Below are 22,578 nucleotides of genomic sequence, written 5' to 3' on the forward strand. Positions count from 1 at the left end.
GATGATATTTGGTCTGAAAAAAACTCAGTGAATTTACTTTTTTTCACAGATAGTTGCTTACTTCTAAAAAATTTCATGTTCTGCTATGCCAGAGAATGACAGTTATGTTAGATTATGTAACTGACAACAGTGAATTGGGAAAATTAATGGTTTAGGTTGAAAGGTGGTTCTGCTTATGAGTAACATATAAGCTCAAAAAAGTTAATGTGCATATTTAAGCTTTGTTCTGGAACTGTATTTTAATATATATTATAAGATCTTAAGATATAGTTCCAGAATAATTTGTGGGATAATCTGCAAAATTTAGGGATACATGTGGCATTATTATTTTTGGCTAATGGGGATTTCCAAAGCAAACTATGATTTTCCTCTTATCTCTGACATGTCACTTCAGAAAAAAACCCTTCATATCTGTGTTGTAAAATCCTGTTTTATTTTAAATTCATATTCCAGATAAATGACTTATTGATTGATAATTCCAAAATCTTTAGTAGAAAACAGTTTTAATCCTGTGAAATAGAACAAGTGTATGAAGATAAAGAACAGGTATTTGTTAGAACACACGAACACACTAAGAATCACCCCAAACAACAAGCAAATATGGGTAAGGAAAATTTATTAAATAGAATTCATAAAGGTTTGTAATCCTGGGATGTATTTGCAAAATTGTGTAGTGGGTCAGTTTTTCTGTTCTGTGTTAGAATTCGTTTAACCTATTATTCTATAAAAGGCAAAGCCACTTGTACATTCTCAAAGATCTGGTTCCAAATTGTCTATCTAGTATTTTCTCCCTCTACATCCCTCCAAAATATGAATGCTCCAGCTATCAATCTATTTGCCAATCCTTGAACATACCTACAACTTTTCATTCTCTGCTTCTGCAGTGTCCACACTCTGGAGTGCCCAAGGAACTTGTTCAAATTTACACACTAATAAAGGCCAAATCTGGATTACCTGTCAGTCTTCTTCAAATGACAGTTCTGTCCTGATGTACCCAGCCTGAATTAAATGTTCCTTACAGCACATTACTTACACCTCTATTTAGCACTTAATCAGCTTTGCCTTGTGGCTAGTTTATTTCATATTGGTTGGTTGAACTTTTTGTAAGTTCCTTGTTGCCTACAAAATTTCTTCTATTTAGCACCCCTTACTCCTAAATCTGATCATGGGGGTGGTGCAGGATCGGTTAGCGTTTTGTTCCATTGTGTGTGGGGTCACCGTGAGCCAGGGTCACCATGAGTTGGGGGCCGACTCAATGGCAGCTAACAACAACAACTGCCAAACCTAGTAGATTGTCCTCCTCGGTGCACAAGCTCCATACATGTTTGTGAAAATCATACTACTTAAAGAATAAATAATGTCTCTAGGCCTTAAGTCAGTAATTCTTTGATGAATCAGATTGTTTTGAGCACTGTAGTACCAATTCAGTCTCTAAAGAACAGGGGAATAGAATAAAATGTCTAGCATATGATCATTTTTAATATATCGGTATGCTAAATTTTATAACGCATGGATCGAACCATTTCTTTCTATAGGAAAAAATGTAACCAAATGCCTTGGTAATTTGCTTATCCATCTGAAAGTGATATTACTTCTCTCCTATAGAAAATTTACAGAAAAAGGCTGTGATCACTGGTGATCACAAATAGTCCCAAGTAGTTAAAGAGATTTCTTGAAGCATTTCTAAACTGAAAGAAAAATCCAGATTTTTTTTTTAAATTCACTTTTATAGCGTTTTTCTTTTTTCATTTTGACACTTGTTTATGTTATAATCATTGTAGTTGAGCCCACGTTGAATAGTACTGGTAGTCATATAGCTAAGCATGTTGTATAGATTATGGCCAATTCTCACAATATGTTATTAGCTAAGTGTAATTTTCCATGCATTAATTAAAGCTAATCTCACCACCTATACCTTCTTCTTTTTTTTCCTGCACTTTTTATTGAAAAATATAAATTACATGCAGAAAAGTGCATGAAAACTCTAGGAACAGTTTTATAGATTAGTGTAAAGCAAATACGGTACCCATGTAAACACTATCCAGACCAAGAAATAGAACATTTGATATAGAAGACAGAGGGGGAGGGAACTAACAAACAATTCCCTGCGTATCCCTGCCAACTGCAAACTCATTCCTCTCCCCTAGTGCTCACACTATCATAACTTTTATAGTAATAATGATTTTGCTTATCTTTATGGTCTTACTACTGATGTATGTATCCCTAAGCAAAAAGGTTAGTTTTTCTGTTTTTTTATTTTATATAACTGGAATCACATTGTATATATTTTTTGTGGTTTTGCTTACTCATATGCTGGTTAGATTCATTCATGTTGATGCATGTGGTTTTAGTTTGTGCATTCACTTCCAAAATTGTATAACCCGAAAAAACCAAACCTGTTGCCATGAAGTGGATTCTGACTTATGGTGACCCTATAGGACTGAGTATAGTGTTTCCGAGGCTGTAAATCTTTACTGAAGCAGACTTCCACATCTTTCTTCCATAGAGCGGCTGGTGGGTATGAACTGCTGACCTCTGGGTTGGCAGCTGAGAGCTTTAACCACTGTACCACCAGGGCCCCTTCAAAACTGTATTACTTAAAAAAAAAAAACCTGTTTTTGTCAAGTCAATTCCAACTCATAGTGACCCTAAAGGACAGAGTAGAAACCCTGCTCCACAGGGTTTTCAAGGAGTGGCTGAGGGATTTGAACTGCAGACCTTTTGGTTAGCAGTCGAGCTCTTAGATATTACAATATTAAGTCTTCCAGTCAGTGAAAATGATATGTGGAGTCTCTTTAGTATATAAGCTTACTCTGTACCAATTTTTAAGAAACTTCTAGTGGTTCGCTGTCTTCTCCCCTCTCTCTTTCCTTTCATGGCCAGTGTTTTAGACATGATAGTCTACACTCCTATCTTTTCTTACCTCTCAACCTGCCATGTTCTGGTTTTCCTTTCCACCAGGCACTGCGTCTCTCCTGCCAGAGGATCTCCTGGTGATTAAAGCCAGTGGCCATTTTTTTCAAAGTCGTTTTGTTGACTTTCCTGGACTACAGAACATTGCAGATAATGATAACACTGTTAATAATAGCCATAATAATTATAGTGTGCTCATAATAGTGTCAATGATAAAAGATCTATTAATTGAGCACCTTTTGTGTGCCAACACTTTGTATCTATTGTTTTTGCAAACCAGATGTTATGACCGTAGATGAGATGGCACTTCCCATTATCCAAGGTCATGATGAGTAAGATCTCAGGGAAATTTGCCCAATGTGACAATCTGTATCCTGTCCAATCCTCGTCTTTTTCTTAAATTCTGGGCTCTGAATCTCTTCTGCTTCTCCTTTTGTCCATTCAATCTCTTTTTCTTAATCTCATGGTTCTCTTCCTTTGCACATATCCTCTATCTGTCTCCTCCTCAGGACCCTGTCATTGGTCCTCCTCTCACTTTGTTTATCCCTCTTGTATAATCTTATCCTCTTCCACTGCAAAAGCTATGATTCACTGCACTGGCCTCTTTATATTTAGGACTAAGCATGGTGCCTGGCTTATAGTTGAATGATAAATAAACAAATAAGTGAAGGAATCAATGAATTAATGAGTCAATCAGTTTGTAAATTGATGTCTGAAAATTCAATTTCTTAGCCCAGACCTTAGCAGGCTGTCAGATCAAAAATTATCTCATATCTTTATTAGATGGTGTCCAGGTACCTCAGCTCAATATTTACACAACTGAACTCATAATCTTTTCCTTTAAAACCTGACCCTCCTCCTCTATATCTTATCCTTCATCCATTTGGTCATTCCAGAAACTCAGTAGTCACAAGACGCTTTCTATGATGTCAGCCTCAGAAATACCCTCCACCAATGCAGTTCGTGCATTCTGGTCTTGTGTAGGGTATCTCCTGGTGCTATACTTTTAAACACACAGATATGCTCGCTATGTTGGTGATTTCATGAACTCTTGTAGAAGGAATAGGATAATCGAAGATTTTACCCTTTCTGAGGTAATAGAGTTACTATTCTTCCAAGTGAAGAAAAATAAATCTTCTAGTTTAGCAGCTTATATTTTGAGATTATTACTGGTACCTTAGAGAAAGCCATACAAGTACTCACCTCTTGCTTTTTTCTTTTCTTTTCTTTTTACATTTTTAGTTGTATAAAATAATAGAAGAAAAAAACTTGTGAGAAACATATACCCAGTTAGATATTCAGATACTTTGGAAGCTAGTTGAGATTTTAAGATTTTCATTGCCAGTGTTCACAGAAATGTGGCTGAGAATTTTGGACTGTACACTTCATTAAAGTTCACTGGTGAATACTCAAATGCCTAATTAGCTTTCTGTCTCCTCAGTCTTTCCAAATGGAGTCACATTAAACTCTCACTGCAGGTGTCTTGGAAACCCTGGTGGTGTAGTGGTTAGGAGCTACAGCTGTCAACCAAAAGGCCTGCAGTTCATATCCCCCAGGCACTCCTTGGAAACCCTGTGGGGCAGTTCTACTCTGTCCAATAGGGTCGCTATGAGTCGGAATGGGCTTTACGGCAGTGGGTTTGGTTTTTCGTTGTTTGCAGGTGTCTGTGTGCGCCCCTGGAGGTCTCTGCGTAGGGTAGTTGTCCTTTTGGCGTGCCAGTACAATGCCAGAGGGAATAAAACAGAGTATCAAGTTAGGACAGAAACTTATACCAAAGTGCTGAAATTGGCTATGACCATTTTTTCATAATGATATAGATGCATTCTGGGTAAAGGGAGAGCCTCCCTCACTTAGAATCATTGCAAATCCAAACTAGTAGACAGTGTATATAATTTAGGAGATTGAATTGCAAAATACTTTTTTTTTTTCTTTCAAGCAGTGTTTTATATTGTGGTGGACACTGTGATGCTGGGCTGCTGCTGACAGTGCCACCTTTAGTTAGTCTGCTGCTGACCATGTCAATAGAGCCCTTTGGGATTACCTAGGTTGAAGAGGTCATGTGCCCTTGTGATGCGGGTGTGGGGATACAAAGGCCCAGCTCTCTCATCCCAGCTTGGGGCATTCCATCCTCAGAATTCTCTGGAGTGTCAGCAAAGGCTTCACAGACTGCATCACAAGCTTAACACCTGCCTCTGCCCAATCTTGCTTCTTTCTTGTTCTTTCTATTTCCTTCCACAGGTGTTGATCCCCAGAGCATTTTGTAATAAACCTCCTGCCTTCTTATCTCCATCTCCTAGTCTGCTTCCAAGGGAACCCAAACTGCAACCTGCCATGTAAAAGTCTGATGCTGCTTTGACTTATGAGCACAGCACAAATGTGCATGGCAGGGAGGCCTTGCCCTAGCACAGGAAACTCACAAAGGCTAACAAGTAAAAAGATTCATTCATTCTGGCAACATTTACACATTCAGGCACTCTCAGGGATACAGCGATGAATAAGACATGATCCCTGTTTTCTGCTGAGGGAGGTAGGCACAAATGAATGCTCACGATACAATATAGTAAGTGCTATAACTGAGGATTGCGTGATGTGCTTAGGGAACACAGATGAGGGAGCAATTAAAACTGACAGAGTATCCCTGAAGACTTCATGGGAGGAAACATTTGATCTGAAAATTAAATAACAACGGTTGAGAGAACTCCAGGCTGGGGGAGCAGCATATGAAAAGGCACAAAGGCAAAAAAAGGAATGACAGGTCCAGGAAGTAGCTTCTTTCATTGGCAGCTGAGTGAGATGCCTGGGGGGAAAGGAAGGTTCAGGTTGGGAACAGGGTGCAGGAAGGCAGGGAATAGTGAAAAATGATCCTAGAAAAATAGTTTGGGACCAGACAGGAGCTAAAGATGGAGAAGTTACCTAGTGATGATATGTAAAATGAGGAGATAAAGACCGATAGCTGAAGACCATCACTGGGTGTGGGGAGCATGGAGGGAGAGCAGACGGTGAGAAACACTGAAGACCAGTCAAAGTGTAGAAGGAAAACCAGAGGAGCATTGCTGTAAAAGGCAGGTTGTTGTTAGCTGCCATTGAGTTAACTCTGACTCATGGCGACCCCATGTGTTACAGAGTAGAACTGCTCCATAGGATATCGTTGGATGTAATCTTAACCAAACCAGATTGCAAGGCATTTTCTCGGGTAGTAATGCTAGGTTGGTTCGAACCACCAACCTTTGGTTAGCGGTCAAGCACAAACTCTTTGTGCCACTGGAGAGAAGATAATTTCGAAGAGGCTGTGTCGAACATTGTTCTATGCTCAACAGATGTTCAGTAGGATGAGGAATTCAAAATAAACCATTGATCCAGATAATCGAAAGGTTGGATGATTGAGTCCATCTAGAGACATCTCAAAGGAAAGGCCTGGTGATCTACTTCTGAAAAATTAGCCATTGAAAACCCTGTGGTGCACAGTTCTCCTCTGACATGCACAGAGTAGCCATGAGTCAGAGTGTGCTCCAAGGCACCTGGCTCTGGTTTTTTATCCAGCAGTAGTGGAATGGGCAAATAAATTATTGTATAGTTATAAATGGAATTTCATACAGTAACAAAAACGACGAAATGCAAGTTCCTGTATGAAAAAAAAAGAATAAATCCCACAAACATCATGTTGAATGAGACAAGTCAGGTAAACTTCAAAACAGGTTTAAATAAACTAGTTAGAGATGCCTGTTTAGGTGGTAAAAATGTGAAGGAAAGCTGGAAAAGGAGTACTGTAAGTTAGGATAGTGATAACCATTGACTGGAGAGAGCGGTGATGCTCTGAAGTGGGCATGAGAGAAGCTGCTGGGCTCTTTCTTGACTGGAGGGATGGTTTTATGGGTATTTCCTCCGAATACATCTTTGGTCTTTACATTTATGTTTTTTAAGTTTTTCTGTAATGGACCTTCTATTTCCCAAATAAATAGGTTAAAAATAAGCAATTGGAATGATTAATTTTAGAATGATTAATTTGCTGAGTGTTTTCAGTAGAATGCTGAGGGCAGTGGAAGCCATTTTGCAGTGGATTGAGGAACTCAAAGAACAAAATCCAGAAACGTGCATTCTGTCTCTAGACTATTGATGGTCAATAGAAGGAGATAATATGGCATTTTGGAGTTAATAACTTTTAAACCAGTAACCTCTAAGGCAAATACTAATAGTGAAAATTTATAACACCACACAAGAGAGGAATAAATTATAAATAGCTAAACAAAACAATTGTAATCAGTGGTTAAAAACTCATTGGGGTGGGTGTAAATGACCATTTTTTTTTCCAAACCAGGTTTTTGAAAGCCTTGTTCATAGTTGTTATTTAATATGAATCTAATGAATGATTCTTAAAAACTTAGAGGTCTAAAAGGGACAACTTAAAAAAAAAATGAGCAAACTATCTAAAAGGACAGGAAATGCACAAGCATGTGTCTTTGTTTTTTTTGTCATTTACTCCTATGGGACCGGAATCTTTGGTTACTGTATTTTTTAATTTTAATACAGTATTTACATTTTGCAATATTGTTGATATAGCAAAATACAACGCATTTAACTTCATGAAAACCAGAATTCTGAAGCCCCCACAATGCCTCCCTTTAGACTTAAGGAATGTTAGGAATAAGGAAGGACCTTAAAGAATTCTCATTCAACTCAGTTGTTTGGAGACTGAATGTCAGTATCCAGGTCACACAGTTATTGGAAAGCCTAACTAAAACCCGAATCTCTTGCCTCTCAGTCCAGTGATAATTCCACCACAACACCTCGAGCAAGACCTTGTAAACCAAATCTTCTCGCGACAAAAGATTCTAAACAGGCTCATAGGGTTTTGTTGTAATAGAATTTGGTCTGCACCAAGACAGAATGTTCTGTATTTAAAAATTGTTTTCTTCAAGTCTTAGTTTTAAGAGATTTAATACATAGTTACGTGTTATTTTTATTCTGCCCTTGGGTGGTAACATTTATTTAGGGAGAACTCATTTCCTTTACAGAATGTGATTGAAAAATACCTTGATTAATGGAAACTCTCTTTAAAAGCAACTCACAATACAATCATTACTTCCCAGAGAGGTCACCTGTGTAATCTTGCCAATATCCATTATGATATGAGCACTGTTGCATCACCTCCTTATGGAACTCTGGGTATCTCTGTGGATGGCAAGTGCTTTTATTCTCATTGTGGAGGAGGGGAAATGAATCCCTAGTTGATTAGGTGGTGGGCCTGGGCCTGTACCTTCCGTATAAACCCTGGCCTTCAAGGAGCTTATTCTTAGTCTGCCTTTATTTTTATAGGAAAATGGCTCTCCTTGACCAGTACTGTCCCTTGCAGCATACAGTATGGTACAGGACAAATTGTATCAATTTACCTTTCATCAGGATTTTTTTTTCATCATTTATTCTGTTGTTAGAGCTACTAGTACAAGTACCAATTGCTGTCGAGTTGACTCTGACTCATGGTAACCCCATGTGTGCCAGAGCAGAACTGTGTCCCATAGGGTTTTCCTTTTTTTTAATTTTATTTATTTTGCTGTTGTTGAGAATATACACAGCAAAACATACGTCAATTCAATAGTTTCTACATGTACAATTGAGTGACACTGGTTACATTCTTCCAGTTGTGTGACGTCTGACCCTCATTTTCTGAGTTGTTCTTCTCTCATTAACATAGATACACCATCCCCTACAGTTCCTATCTAATTTTTCCAGTTGTTGTAATTTAATCCCATAGAGACAGTTCTTAAAAGAGCATATTGCTCATGCCAGACATTTTTTACTAGTTAAGATAAATTATTGTTTGGTTTTAAGATGGCTTCAAGGGATAATTTTGGTTTAAGGTTTAAAGATTATCTCAGGGCAATAATTTCAGGGGTTCATCCACCCTCCATGGCTCTAGAAAGTCTGCAGTGCATGAGAATCTGAAATTCTGTTCTACATTTTCTCCCATTTGATTAGGATTCTTCTTTGGAATCTTTGATCAAAATGTTCAGTAATGGTAGCTGGGCACCATTCAGTTCTGGTCTCATGGCAAAGGAGGCAGTTATTCATTTTGGAAATAGATTGCCAAACCTTTCTTCTGAGATGCCTCTGAGTGAACTCAAACCACCAACCTTTCAGTTAACAGCGAAATGAGTTAACCATTTGCCATACGCAGGGCCTCTGTCATCAGGCCTATATCTTCCCTTGAGAGAATACTTTGGATTCAGTCAGCCTGCCAATCTTCATTAGCCACGGACCTTCCCAGTGATAGTAAAATCTTGATGTAAGCCACTCTTACCATTTTTAGATCTCAACCCACTAAATCTAGTCAACCTTGTGGCATATTTTCTTATGTATAAGAACTAACTGCTTTACCAAGCCATAGATGCCTTGAAGGCAGACTGTGAGGCTGGAAAAATTTTGTGGCCCCCAAGGCACCTTGTTGTTGTTGTTGGTTGCTGTTAAGTCAATTCTGATGCATGGGACCCCATGTGTGCAGAATAGAACTGCTCCAGTAGGGTTTTCAAGGCTGTGATCTTTTGGAAGCAGATCACCAGCCCCGTCTTCCCAGGACCCTCTGGGTAGGTTTGACTGTCAACCTTCTGGCCAGTAGTCTGGAACTTAACTGTTTGTACCACCCACAAGGCACCTAGCATGGTGATATGCAGAGACGTTTTCAGTAAATATTCGTTAAGCAAAGCCAAATGCTTTGTAACCTTATTGCTTTATTGATTCTGTACTTTCAAGGGTAGTTTACTTGCTTTTTGACCTCCAGGGAGCATTTGACAATGTGACTATAAGTGCATTCTCCTTTCCTGGCCTCAGTGGCCCTATTATTCGCCTTTACTCCAGTAAACTGAATTTGCAAGGTTTCCCCTGCCATGATTTCTGCAATGTTCTGTCCCCGTCACCAGAAGGATGACCTTCTGTGCTTCCTCTTCTTCCTTTTCTAAGATTAAAAAGCATTTTACAAATTCTTGAATATTTTTTCTACTAAAGTTTATTTTTAGATAATGTTACTATGATATATGAGACAAAATACAGAAAGGCAATGAAGGAGCAATATGTAAAATAAATAGAAACATCCAGGCAAAACATAGTAAAATGCAAGCTTAAACTGATATTTTACTGCTGTCAGTTTCTCCACAGTTATTATCTGGCTAATTTAATGTTCACTTATTTACCTACAATCTTCCAGGCACTGAAAAACAGCCCCAGGACTTAACTGGGCTGAGGCCCCTTAGAGGCTTTCTGCAGGCACTTGCAGTTTTTGGCAGTTTGCCTTTTACAGGCCTGAGGTGGCTCTTCTTATCTGACCCTTCACCCTTCAAGCAAAAATGGAATTCAAGTTGTCGCAGGCTTTCTGAGCACTCCTGGGACCCCACTTAAGTCCCTCTCAGTGATTGTTGATTTCCGCTCCCTTTATCTACCTCTCAATTGTCTTCATCTCACGAAACAAAAGATGTTTGCACACTTGACAAGCCTTACCCTCCTCATTGTAGATTTTGGAAAAATGGATGCTTAGAGTTTATCTGGAGTCCTGGTGGTGCAGTGGTTAAGAGCCCAGCTGCTAACCAAAAGTCAGCAGTTTGAATCCACCAGCCGCTCCTTGGAAACTCTATGGGGCAGTTCTACTCCATCCTATGGGATTGCTATGAGTTGGAATCCACTGGACAGCAACTGGTTTGGTTTTTTTTAGAGTTTATCCGTGGAGCGAGGAGGCACAGCTTTGTTTCCTGCTCCTCTCACCCTGTTGTTGTGTGCTCTCGAGTTGATTCTGACTCAGTGACCCTATAAGACAGAGTAGAACTACCCCATGTGGTGTCCTAGGCTGTGCATCTTTATGGGAGCAGATAGCCTAGTCTTTCTCCCATGGAGTGGCTGATGGGTTTGAACCTCCAACCTTTTGGTTGGCAGCCAGTTACTTTAACCACGACTGATGGGTTTGAACCTCCAACCTTTTGGTTGGCAGCCAGTTACTTTAACCATTCTACCGCCAGGGGTCCTTCATATTTTTCTACAAATACTTAGTATTTTTGTCATGTATTTTATATTTACTCATATGCTTTTTTTTTGTATGATTATTTGACTATATTAAATTAGATATTTGGAGATGTGGAGAAAAAAAAAAACATGGGCTAGTGTTCAAATCTTGATTGCTAGTTACCAATTTTGTGACCTTGGGCAAATAATGCATCCTTTCAGTGTCCCTGGTGACTCATCTGTAAAATGAGGATTTATCAATTCATTCAAGTAATATTTGTTGAATGCCTACTATGTTCCAGGTGTCACAGAAGTGAATAAGACACAACAAAGAGCTGCTCTTATGTGAGGGAGACAGACAAGTAAACAAATCATCAGTGTTAAATGGTTTAAAAAAAAAAATAAAACCAGATGATGAAGTAGTGACTGCTGGAAGGGGTCCACATTAGACAGGGTGGTCGGGACCGTCTCTGAGGAAGTTGATACTTCACCTGAGACCTGACTGATATGCAGAGTTTGGCTGCAAAGACCTGATGAAGGGCCTCTGGGCGGCAAGACATGCAAGTGCAAAGTCCCCCTAGGTCTGAGATCGCTTGGCTTATGTGAGGCACAGAAGAAGTCCGGTATGACAGTGGGGATGTTACGCCCTCATCTGCTAACTGAAAGGTCAGGGTTGGTACCCACCTGCTGCTCCATGGGAGAAAGGACCTGACCATCTGCTCCAGTGAAGATTTCAGCCTTGGGAAACCTAAGGGACAGCTCTATTCTGTTCTATAGGGTCGCTATGAGCTGGAGTTGACTCGAGGGTACAATAACCACATCATGGCTGGTGCAGAGTGAGCAAGGGCAGTGAGCAGACTGGTTGGGATGAGGTTGCTGAGGAGCGCAGGGATCAATTCATATGGGTCTTTTAGGTGGTAAGGAGCTTGGGTTTTATTTTCATTGCTATAGGAAATCAATGGAGAAGATAGCCCTGCAAAGACAATGTCAGGGCTCACAAGGCCCTCTTACTGCTGGAAGATTGAATTGTTAGCACAGAAAAGCACCTAGCACAGTGCTTGACAGTTCAATAGATTTTTGTCCCACAGTCATTTTTACATTTTATTATCCCAGTTATACTGTAAGCTCCTCAAAGACGGGGGCTGTAGATCACACCTTCGTGTTCTCACACTATGTGGCACATTGTACACAGATAGCCTGATAAAGTTTGTTAGAGAGAGTGTTAACTACTGGCAACAGCCTTTTCTATGTAGATGGCTTGCACTGTTCTAAGTAATTCAGCTGAGCTGCCTGATTCTGCCTTTGAAACATCACATTGTACACATGAGGTTATCTGATGAGTTCTGCAATTTGGGTGTAGTGGAGTGTGTAAGAGAACATAAATCTCAGCTCAATTTATGTTTAATTGCCATTCTGGAAAACACATTGATTTTTGTATGATTATTCAGGAAAAAAAAAAAAAGAAAAATACAAGTATAAGGGATGAAGAATCATTTAGCATTTTGGAAAGGGAACGCATTCAGAAAAGTTCTTTTTCCTTTTATTCGCCACCCCATCTGCTTTTCACATAAGCAGAACTAGCGCGCTCTTTATTGAGATACGTGCTGTTACTTTGACCTTGAACGTTTATTTCTTCTTGGAAATGCCAAGTGTTTGAATTTTTCTGTACGTCAGAGTATATATTCTTTTTCTTTCTGACAGAAGAGAGATCAAGATAGCGACCCCTCTACCTGGGCTTCCTTAGTAAAGATTTCTTCCTGAATGGCACCTTCCGGAGGGCCATTTGTCACTGCTCCTTTGCATAAGAATCTGGATGTTTTACCTTCGAATGTTTACACTCAGATCACTCACTGGGGGACATGCACTGGTTTTTAAACTGCCCGCTGTTTGGAATTAGAGATGCCTCTTGGATTTTAGGCAACTCCAAACCTAAGCCAATGTAGCTGTCCCCTGAACTGGTGGCCCTTTTTATTATTTCTCCCATTTCCTTCATAGAGGGTCACTTTCAAATGTTTACAGGTACACTAGCTTCTGCTCCAACACACATTTAAGAACACTTGATTTTCAAAAAAAAAAAAAAATTTTTCTTTTTTTACCCTTTTACCCTGCTTTTTTTTTTTTTTTTTTACCCTGCTTTGGGGGAAACCTTGGTGGCTTAATGGTTAAGAGCTACAGCTATTAAGCAAAAGGTCAGCAGTTCAAATCCACCAGGTGCTCCTTGGAAACCATATGGGGCAGTTCTACTCTGTTCTATAGGGTCGATGTGAGAATCGACTCCACGGCAATGGGTTTATTTATTTATTTTTACCCTGCTAATCAATAATAATAATAATAATAATAATAATAATAATAATAATAATAATAATAATAATAAAAAAACAATAGAGAGGGTAAAACTTCTGGTAAGTTAAAGACAAACCATTATTTGATGAAATTCTCATTTCATCTCCTTAAACCTTCAAGCTTCATATTTCTTTTTGACAAAAACATCAAATGAAATCCATGAGCAAGATAGGACCAAAAATTTAAAATCAAAAGTACTTCTCTTATTCTGTTGATTTGCTTAGTCTTTAATTGTTTTAAGTGTGATTTGAGTCTTATCTGCCAGCAAAATTGCAAGGACTTGAGGGCACAGATCATGCCATATAGGCCCATCTCCTCCCAGTGCCAAACCCTTATTAGATACTCTACAAACACACAGGAAATTCAACAGAATATTTTGAGCCCAGGATTTGCATTATTTTTTGATGACTCCCTCCTGCAGCTTTAAAACTTATAATATCCCACTTCTGACAGTAATTAAACTATATTTAACTTCTCAGCCTTTGCGTTTGACACACTGAAAGAAAAGATAGAGGACTAATAGGGCCTTCTCTTATGCTAAGCTTGCGGCTGCATATGTGCTGTATAATTCAGACCCTCCAGAAGAAATCATATGTACTCTTTATTTTGAAAACGGAAGACTTCAAGAAGGAGAATTCAATGCGGATAGCTTAATTTCTTTCTTTCTCTTAGATCTGTATGGTGCATCATATTCTATGAAGCTTTTTACTGAAGGTAACGGGGTGAGATGGCAACGATGTTTTGATGTCTAGAACACTGACAGTTTTTCTCTCCAAGTTTTTGCAACGAAGCGTATGAATGACAGTGAAACAAATTATACTTTTGAGAGTAAGGTTTTATGAAAAGAAAAATATGTGATTCATTTCTCTCAGCTAGATTCTGAGAGATTTTGACAGCAGCCATTTCTCAGAAGGATAGAAAAAGGCTAGTCTGGGACAGATACTTTGGGCCGTTAGCCCTGAATCCTTTCTCTGTACTGAGAACTGCTCTATCCTCAGACATCATTTCTTGCCATAAGTCTCAAAAATTAAGCAATGTATTCCTCCCAAATCCTGCTGTTGTTAGTTGCCATTGAGTCAGTTTGGACTCACAGTGACCTTCTGTATAAGGAAAACAGAAGAAAACATTGCCTGGTCCTGTTCCATCCTCACAATTGTTATGTTTGAGTCCATCGTTGTGGCTATAGTGTGTATCAATCTCATTGAGGGTTTTCCTTTTTTTTCCACTGGCTCTCTGCCAAACATGACATCCTTTTCTAGTGATTGGTATTTCCTGATGATGTGTCCGTACTTCAAAGGAGCATTCTGGTTATACTTCCTCCGAGACCGATTTGTTAGTTCTTCTAGAAGTCCGTGATATATTCAGTGTTCATCACCAACACCACAATTCAAATGTATCAATTCTCCTTTGGTCTTCCTTTTTAATTGTCCAGCTCACACGCGTATGAGGCGATTCAAAATATCATGGCTTGGCTCAGGTGAACCTTAGTCACCAAAATGACATCTTTGCTTTTTTAAGATTTTAAAAAAGTCTTTTGCAGCATGTTTTCCCAATGGAGTATGTCATTTTACTTATTGACTGTGGCTTCCATGGGTGTTAATTATTGATCCCTGTAGAATGAAATTCTTGACAGCTTCAATTTATTCACCAAATCTTAGCTTCCTTTAATAACTTTGTGGATCAACATGTATGAACTCTTCTTAAATAATGATTGAATCTGTTAATATGTTGAACAGAAAAGAGAGAGGTAGAGGAAGAATATTTAACCATTTGAACTGAAGACTCTGGTGCTTAATTTTTCTGCTTCAGGAATTAGAAAATGGAGATACTTATTTAAAGAACAGATTGGAAGGTGGTTTCAAGATTTCAGTAAAATAATGTTTGTTTAGAACCTATAAAACTGGCAAAAGTAATTGTAAATAATGAATAACCTAAGCAGCAAAGAGTTTGAAACTGATACTCTCCGACATTGCTAGCACAATTGTCTTTCCAATGCAAATTGGAAAGCAATCTGGTATTTGCATTGAAAAGAAAAATGTTTATATACTTTTCCTAGAAATTCCATTTTCTAAGGAAATAGTTGGAACTATGGAGAACTTATATGCATGAACAAACTCATGCATAATTGCAAAAGCAAAAGAAAAGAAACAAACAAAAAGCAACTGAAACGAACAATAGCTGTGGAAAGCTTATTTAAATTAGGATACATCTACTCAGTGGAACATTATGTTGCCTTAAAATCATGATTAAATGTTAACATAAACATGGTAAAAACGTTTATTATGGAATAGCAAGTGAAAACAGACTGATTCTTAAATTCTAATACTGCAGCTATCAAACTATATAGAGAGGAATGTATTAAAATGGTAATATCAGCTATGTTTGGGTGATGTGATTATGCATTTAGTCATCCAACAAATAAACTATGTAAACCACATATATTCTCTTTTAATCCTTGCAGTAAATCTGCCAATTTGGTGTTGTGATTCTTGCTTTAAAGATTAGGAAAATAAGCAAGCAATGCGATGCTTCAGATCAGAAACGCAGTGTTCAAGTTTGTTGTTTACTCAGATTCCAATACTGGATGCCGAAGATATGCTAGGGTCTTTATTTTTCCTTAAAACACGTTAATTTTATTAATTGCATGATTAAGGACTAAAGCACATGAAAATTCTTTTAAACAATCCTGAAAAGCAGCACTTCAGGTGCTGAGATTGTTGTTGCTGTGGTTGCCATTGAGTTGATTTTGACTCATTGCAATCCCATCAAAAACCTGACTGAGACAATTACTGTTCGAGAAGGAGAAACACCAACTTCCCTCATTCCTACGGATTTTTAAAGTACTCTATGGGGGCAAAAAAAAAAAAAAATTTTTTTTTTTTTTTCTATGGGGCAGTTCTACTCTGTCCCACAGGGTCGCTATGAGTCAGAATCAACTCGAGGGCACTGGGTTGGGTCTGGGTAGTTGTGTGAATTCAGGCATGTTACTTAACTTCCCTTTGGTTTCCTTGTTTTAAAATGGCGATAATAATCAGAGTTTTTATGAAGATTAAGTAAAAAAAAAAAATCTATAAAAAAAATATAGATATACATAATCTCACACTTTGAGCTGTGCTTGGCACATAGTAAACTCTCAATATATGGCAGCCAGTACTGATTTTTAAATTTTTTTTTTGTAGCTTTATAATATGCTATCCCTTCTCATTCTTTTATAACAGTTCTTGATTAAATTATCTGCTTACCCTTCAAGTTAACTTTAGCACAAACTGCCAAATTTTAGTAAAACAAAAACATTAGGAATTAAAATGTACATCTAACAACTCTATAGCTAAATTGCATAAAAGTATAATTTTGTAATACAGGCAATGTCTTAGGCTGGGTGCTCTAGAGAAGCAAGAGAGATTTATATTAAGGAAATGGCTCACGCAGCATAGAGGCTGGAATGTCCCAAGTCCTTGGGTCAGGCTGGAGACTTCGGATTCACATAGGCACAGGGGCTGGTGAACCCAAGATTGGCAAGTCAGACAGCAGGACTCTGGCTCACAGGCTTTGAAGACTGACAAAATTCCAAGATCGGCTGGCAAGATGGCAGGTAAGCTACTAGCTGAAGTCCCAAGAACAGGAGCCAGCTGCAGGATCCAGAGTGAGCAAAAGCCCATGAGTTTTGCCCAGAAAGTCCACCTATATTGAATGCAGGCCACACCCCCGAGGAAACACCCTTTCATCTGATTGGCAACTCACAGCGGATCCCATCTTGGAGGAGATCACATTATATCAAACCTCATTTTGAAGGTGTTCTCATCATCACACTACTACCAAACTAAATCATAATTGCCAAACCACTGAAAATCATGGTCCAGCCAGGTTGACACACAACCTTAACGATTACAGGCAGCCTCCGAGTTACGAACATCCAACACACGTACAACCTGAAATTATAAACTGACCACTGTGAAGACTATTACACTAAAAATTTGAGGTACATACAATGGTTAGTAATACCAAGTGCACATTACTTTGGGACACACATCAAAATGTTATTACTGTATTATTATGTGGAAGATTTTTTAGTATATATCTGGAAGTGTTTCTCTAATGTTTCTTATGCATAGGAAGGTACATTATATACTACATAGTAAGACAAACATTTGACTTACTGACTTTAGATATGAACCACACCTAACTGTCCCTAAAACAAAACAAAACAAAACAAATTCTACTTAACGACAGATTTAGTAATGGAACGCGTTTGTAATCTGAGGATGCCTGTACTGTCTTCATATAGGTCTGGCACATTTCCCGTTCAGTTTCTCTGTAGGAATTTTAGATTTGTTACTTTAGCTGTGAATTGGGGGTTTTTGTTTTTGCCCTTTTTAAATAATACTTCTTAATTGGTTATTAGGAAAGCTATTGATTGTGGTTGATGTTATTGTATCTGGCCACCATTATGTGCTTTAGTCATAGTTCTAACCAGTTTTTATTTATTTATTTTTATTGTACTTTAGATGAAGGTTTACAGAACTAAGTTCTCATTAAAAAGTTAGTACACATTGTTTTATGACATTGGTTAACAACCCCACAATATGTCAATACTCTCCCTTCCTGACCTTGGGTTCCCTATTACCAGCTTTATTCTCCTCCTCTGCCTTCTGGTCCTTGTCCCTGGGCTGGTGTGGCCCTTTAGTCTTGTTTTGTTTTATGGGCCTGTCTAATCTTTTGCTGCAGGGTGAACCTCAGGAGTGACTTCATTGCTGAGCTAAAAGGGATTCTGGGGGCCATACTCTCAGAATTTCTCCAGTATCTGTCAGGCCAGTAAGTCTGGTCTTTTTTAGTGAGTTAGAATTTTGTTCTACATTTTTCTCCAGCTCTGTCTGGGACCCACTATTGTGATCCCTGTCAGAGCAGTCAGTGGTGGTAGCTGGGCACCATCTAGTTGTACTGGACTCCTTCTGGTGGAGGCCATGATAGTTGTGGTCCACTAGTCCTTTGGACTAATCTTTCCCTTATGTCTTTGGTTTTCTTCATTCTACCTTGCTCCCGAAGGAGTGAGGACAGTGGAGTATCTTAGATGGCTGCTCACAGGCTTTTAAGACCCCAGATGCTGCTCACCAAAGTAGAATGTAGAACATTTTCTTTATAAACTATGTTACGCCACTTAAGCTAGATGTTCCCCAAGACCATGGTCCCCACAGTCTTCAGCCCAGTAATTTGGTCCCTCAGGGAGTTTGGATGTGTCTAAGGAGCTTCCATGACCTTGTCTTGTACAGGTTATGCTGGCTTCCCCGGTACTGTGGACTATCGTACCCTTCACCAAAGTTACCACTTATCTATTGTCTATTTATAAATTTTTTTATTTAGTGTTTTCTATCCCCTCCCCACATGTAACCATCAAAGATTGTTTAATTTTGCGTGAAAACCTTTTCATGAGTTTTTATAATAGTGATCTCGTACAATATTTGTCCTTTTGTAGTGACTTATTGCACTCAGCATAATGCCCTCCAGATTCATTCATGTTGTGAGATGGAACAAATTCATCACTGATCTTTATCGTTGTGCAGCACCCCATTTTGTGTATAATAGTTTGTTTAGCCATTCATCTGTTGATGGGCATCTAGGTTGTTTCATCTTATTGCTATTGTGAACAATGCTACAATGAACATGGGTATGCATATGTCTATTCATGTGATGGCTCTTACTTGTCTAGGATATATTCCTAGGAGTGGGATTGCTGGATCATATGGTATTTCTATTTCTAACTTTCTAAGGAAGCACTATATAGTTTTCCAAAATGGTTGTACCATTTTGTATTCCCATCAGAAGTGCATAAGAGTTCCAATCTCGCTGAAGCCTCTCCAACATTTGTTAATTTTTGTTTTTTTGATTTGTGCCAATAATGCTGGGGTAAGATGGTATCTCATTATGGTTTTGATTTGCATTTCTCTAATGGCTAGTTAATGGCCAGTGATTACAAGCATTTCCTCGTGTATCTATTAGCCACTTGAATTGTCTTCTTTGGTGTAGTGTCTGTTCATTTCCTGTGTCCATTGTTTAATTGGATTATTCGTCTTTTTATTGTAGAGTTGTTGGATTTTCCTGTAGATTTTAGACATTAGACATATGTCAGGTTTGTAATAGCCAAAATTTTTTTTCCCAGTCTGTGGGTTCTATTTTTGCTCTTTTGGTGAAGTCTTTTGATGAGTGTAAGTGTTTAATTTTTAGAAGATCCCAGTTATCTAGCTTATCTTCTGGAGTTTGTGTGTTGTTAGTTATGGTTTGTACCCTGTTAATGCCATGTTTTAGGGTCTCTAGTGTTGACTCTATTTTTTTCTTCTAAGATCTTTGTAGTTTTTGGTTTTATACTTAGGTCTTTGGTGCATTTTGAATTTGTTTTTGGTTATGGTGTGAGGTATAGGTCGTGTTTCATGTTTTTTGCAGATGGACACCCAGTTTTGCCAGCACCATTTGTTAAAAAGACAGTTTTTTTCTCATGTGATAGATTTTGGGCCCTTGTCATAGATCAGTTGACCATACGTGGATGGATTTACATCTGGGTTCTCAATTCTGTTCCGTTGATTAGTGTATCTATTTTTATTCCAGTACGAGGCTGTTTTGATACCTGTAGCTGTATAGCAGGTTCTCAGTTCAGGTAGTGTGAGTCCTACTTTGTTCTTCTTATTTTGTACTTTACTTATCTGGGGCCTCTCCCTTTCGCATATAAAGTTAATAATTAGTTTTTCTGTCTCGTTGAAGAATGTTGTTGGTATTTGGATCAGAATTGCATTGTATTTGTAGATTGTTTTGGGTAGAATTGTCATTTTCACAATGTCGAGTCTACCTCTCCATGAGCATGGTATGATTTTCCATTTATATAGATCTCTTTTGGTTTCTTGCGGTAGTGTTTTGTAGTTTTCTTTGTATGTCTTTTATATCCCTGGTTAGATTTATTCTGTTCCATTGGTCAGTGTATTTTATTTTTTTTAGGGGCTATTATAAGTGGCATTGTTTTCCTGATTTCCTTTTCATCTTTCTCTTTATTGGCGTATAGGAAATCCAACTGATTTTTGTATGTTCATCTTGTATCCTGCTAAACTACTGAATCTTTCTTTTAGTTCCTGTAGTTTTCTCATAGAGTCTTTCGGGTTTTCTATGTATAGTATCATATCATCCACAGACAGGGAGAGTTTTACTTCTTCATTACCAATTTGGAAACTCTTTGTTTCTTTTCTTGCCTTATTGCTCTAGCTAGGACTTCCAACACAGTGTTAAATAGGAGTGGTGATAAAGGGTATCCTTGTCTTGTTCCTTTTCTCAAGGGGAATGGTTTCAGCCTCTTTCCATTAGGAATGATGTTGGCTGTTGGTTGGTTTTGTATAGATGCCCTTAATTATGTTGAGGAATTTCCCTTCTATACCTATTTTATTGAGAATTTTTAATCAGGAATGGGTGCTAGACTTTGTCGAATGCCTTTTCTGTGTCAATTGAGATGATCATGTGGTTCTATGATTTATGTGGTGGATTACATGGATTGATTTTCTAATGTTGAACCATGCTTGCATACCTGGTATGAATCCTACTCGGTCGTGGCGTATTATATTTTTGATATGATGCTGAGTTGTATTTGCTAGAATTTTGAGAATTTATGCATGTGTATTCATGAGAGATATTGGTCTGTAATTTTCTTTTTTTGTGGTGTCTGCCTGGTTTTGGTATCAGAGTTATGCTGGCTTCATAGAATGAATTTGGAAGTATCACTTCCTTCTCCGCGTTCTGAAATAGTTTGAGTAGTACTTGTGTAAGCGCTTCTCTGAATGTTTGGTAGCATTATACTGTGAAGCCATCTGGGTCAGGGCTTTTTCTTGCTGGGAGTTTTTTTTTTTTTTTTTTTTTAACTACCTTTTCAATCTGTTCTTTTGCTGTGGGTCTGTCCAGATTTTCAACATCATTTTGTGTTAGTTTGGGTAGGTAGTGTGTTTTAGAAATTTGTCCATTTCCTCTAGGTTTTCAAATTTGTTGGAGTATAATTTTTCATGTTACTCTGTTATGATATTTTTTATTTCATTTAGGCCTGTTGTAATGTCGCCAGTTTCATTTCTTGTTTGGGTTATTTGCATTCTCTCCTGTCATTTTGGCCAGTAATTTGTCCACTTTTTTTGATCATTTCAAAGAACCAACTTTTGGTTTTGTTGATTCTTTCTATTGTTTTTCTACTCTCTATTTCATTTATATCTGCTCTGACTTTTATTATTTCCTTTCTTCTGGTGGCTGTGGGCTTCTTTTACTGTTCGCTTTCTATTTGTTCCAGTTGTGTAGCTGATGTTTTGATTTTGTCCTTTTATTCTTTTTTGATGTGTGCATCTACTGCTGTAAATTAACCTCTGAGGACTGTCTTTGCTGTGTCCCAAAGGTTTTGTTATGATTGTTTTCATTCTCATTTGATTCTAAGATTTTTTTTTATTCCATCTTGGATTTCTTCCAGTATCCAGTAGTTTTTAAGGAGGGCATTATTCAGTTTCCATGTAATTGACTTTTTTCCTTGCTCTTCCTGTTGTTTATTTCTACTTTGATGGCATCGTGATCAGAGAAGATACTTTGTGTTATCTCAATGTTTTGGATTTTGTTGAGGGTTGCTCTGTGGCCTAAGATGTGGTCTATTCTGGAGAATGTTCCATGTGTGTTGGAAAAGAATGTGTACTTTGCAGCTGTTGGGTGGAGTGTTCTATATATGTGTATGAGTTCAAGTTGGCTGATTGTGGCCTTTAGATCTTCCGTATCTTTTTTGAATTTCTTTCTAGATGTTCTGTCTTTTACTGGGAGTCCTATGTTGAAGTCTCCTACTATTGTGGCACTGTCAGTTTCCCTTTTCAGTGCTCTTAGAGTTTGTTTTATGCATTTTGGAGCCCTGTCATTGGGTGTGTAGATATTTATTATGATTATGTCTTCAGGATGGATCATCCCTTTAATCATTATATAATGTCTTTCTTTGTCTTTTATGGCAGATTTTTTTTAAAGTCTGTTTTATGTGAGGTTAGTATTGCCACTCCTGCTGTTTTATGGTAGCTATTTCCTTGATATATTTTTTCCATCCTTCGATTTGTAACAAATTTACTTCTTTGTTTCTGAGGTGTATCTTGTAGACAGCATATTGATGGATCCCATTTTTTTTTTTTAATCCATTCTGTCACTCTCTTCCTCTTAATGGGTGCATTGAGGCCAATTGCATTCATTGTAATTATTAATCAGTGTGAGTTTATTCCTGTCATTTTGTAGTGCTTTTTTTTTTTGTGGTGCTGATGTTTTCTTTGTTCCTCTTTTTTTCCTGTGCTGAATTCTTTTTTTCTTTGG

At 38.1% G+C, this 22,578-nt stretch overlaps 1 protein-coding gene across 1 annotated transcript in view; it reads left to right on the forward strand.

Annotated features, from left to right (window-relative positions):
- The window catches only part of LOC135232908 (metabotropic glutamate receptor 1-like), a 244,269-nt gene that overhangs the window by 182,442 nt on the left and 39,249 nt on the right, over positions 1-22,578 (forward strand). The window lies entirely within an intron of this gene.

This window comes from Loxodonta africana, chromosome 1 (genome assembly GCF_030014295.1).
Source record: "Loxodonta africana isolate mLoxAfr1 chromosome 1, mLoxAfr1.hap2, whole genome shotgun sequence".
Taxonomy (NCBI): Eukaryota; Metazoa; Chordata; class Mammalia; order Proboscidea; family Elephantidae; genus Loxodonta; species Loxodonta africana.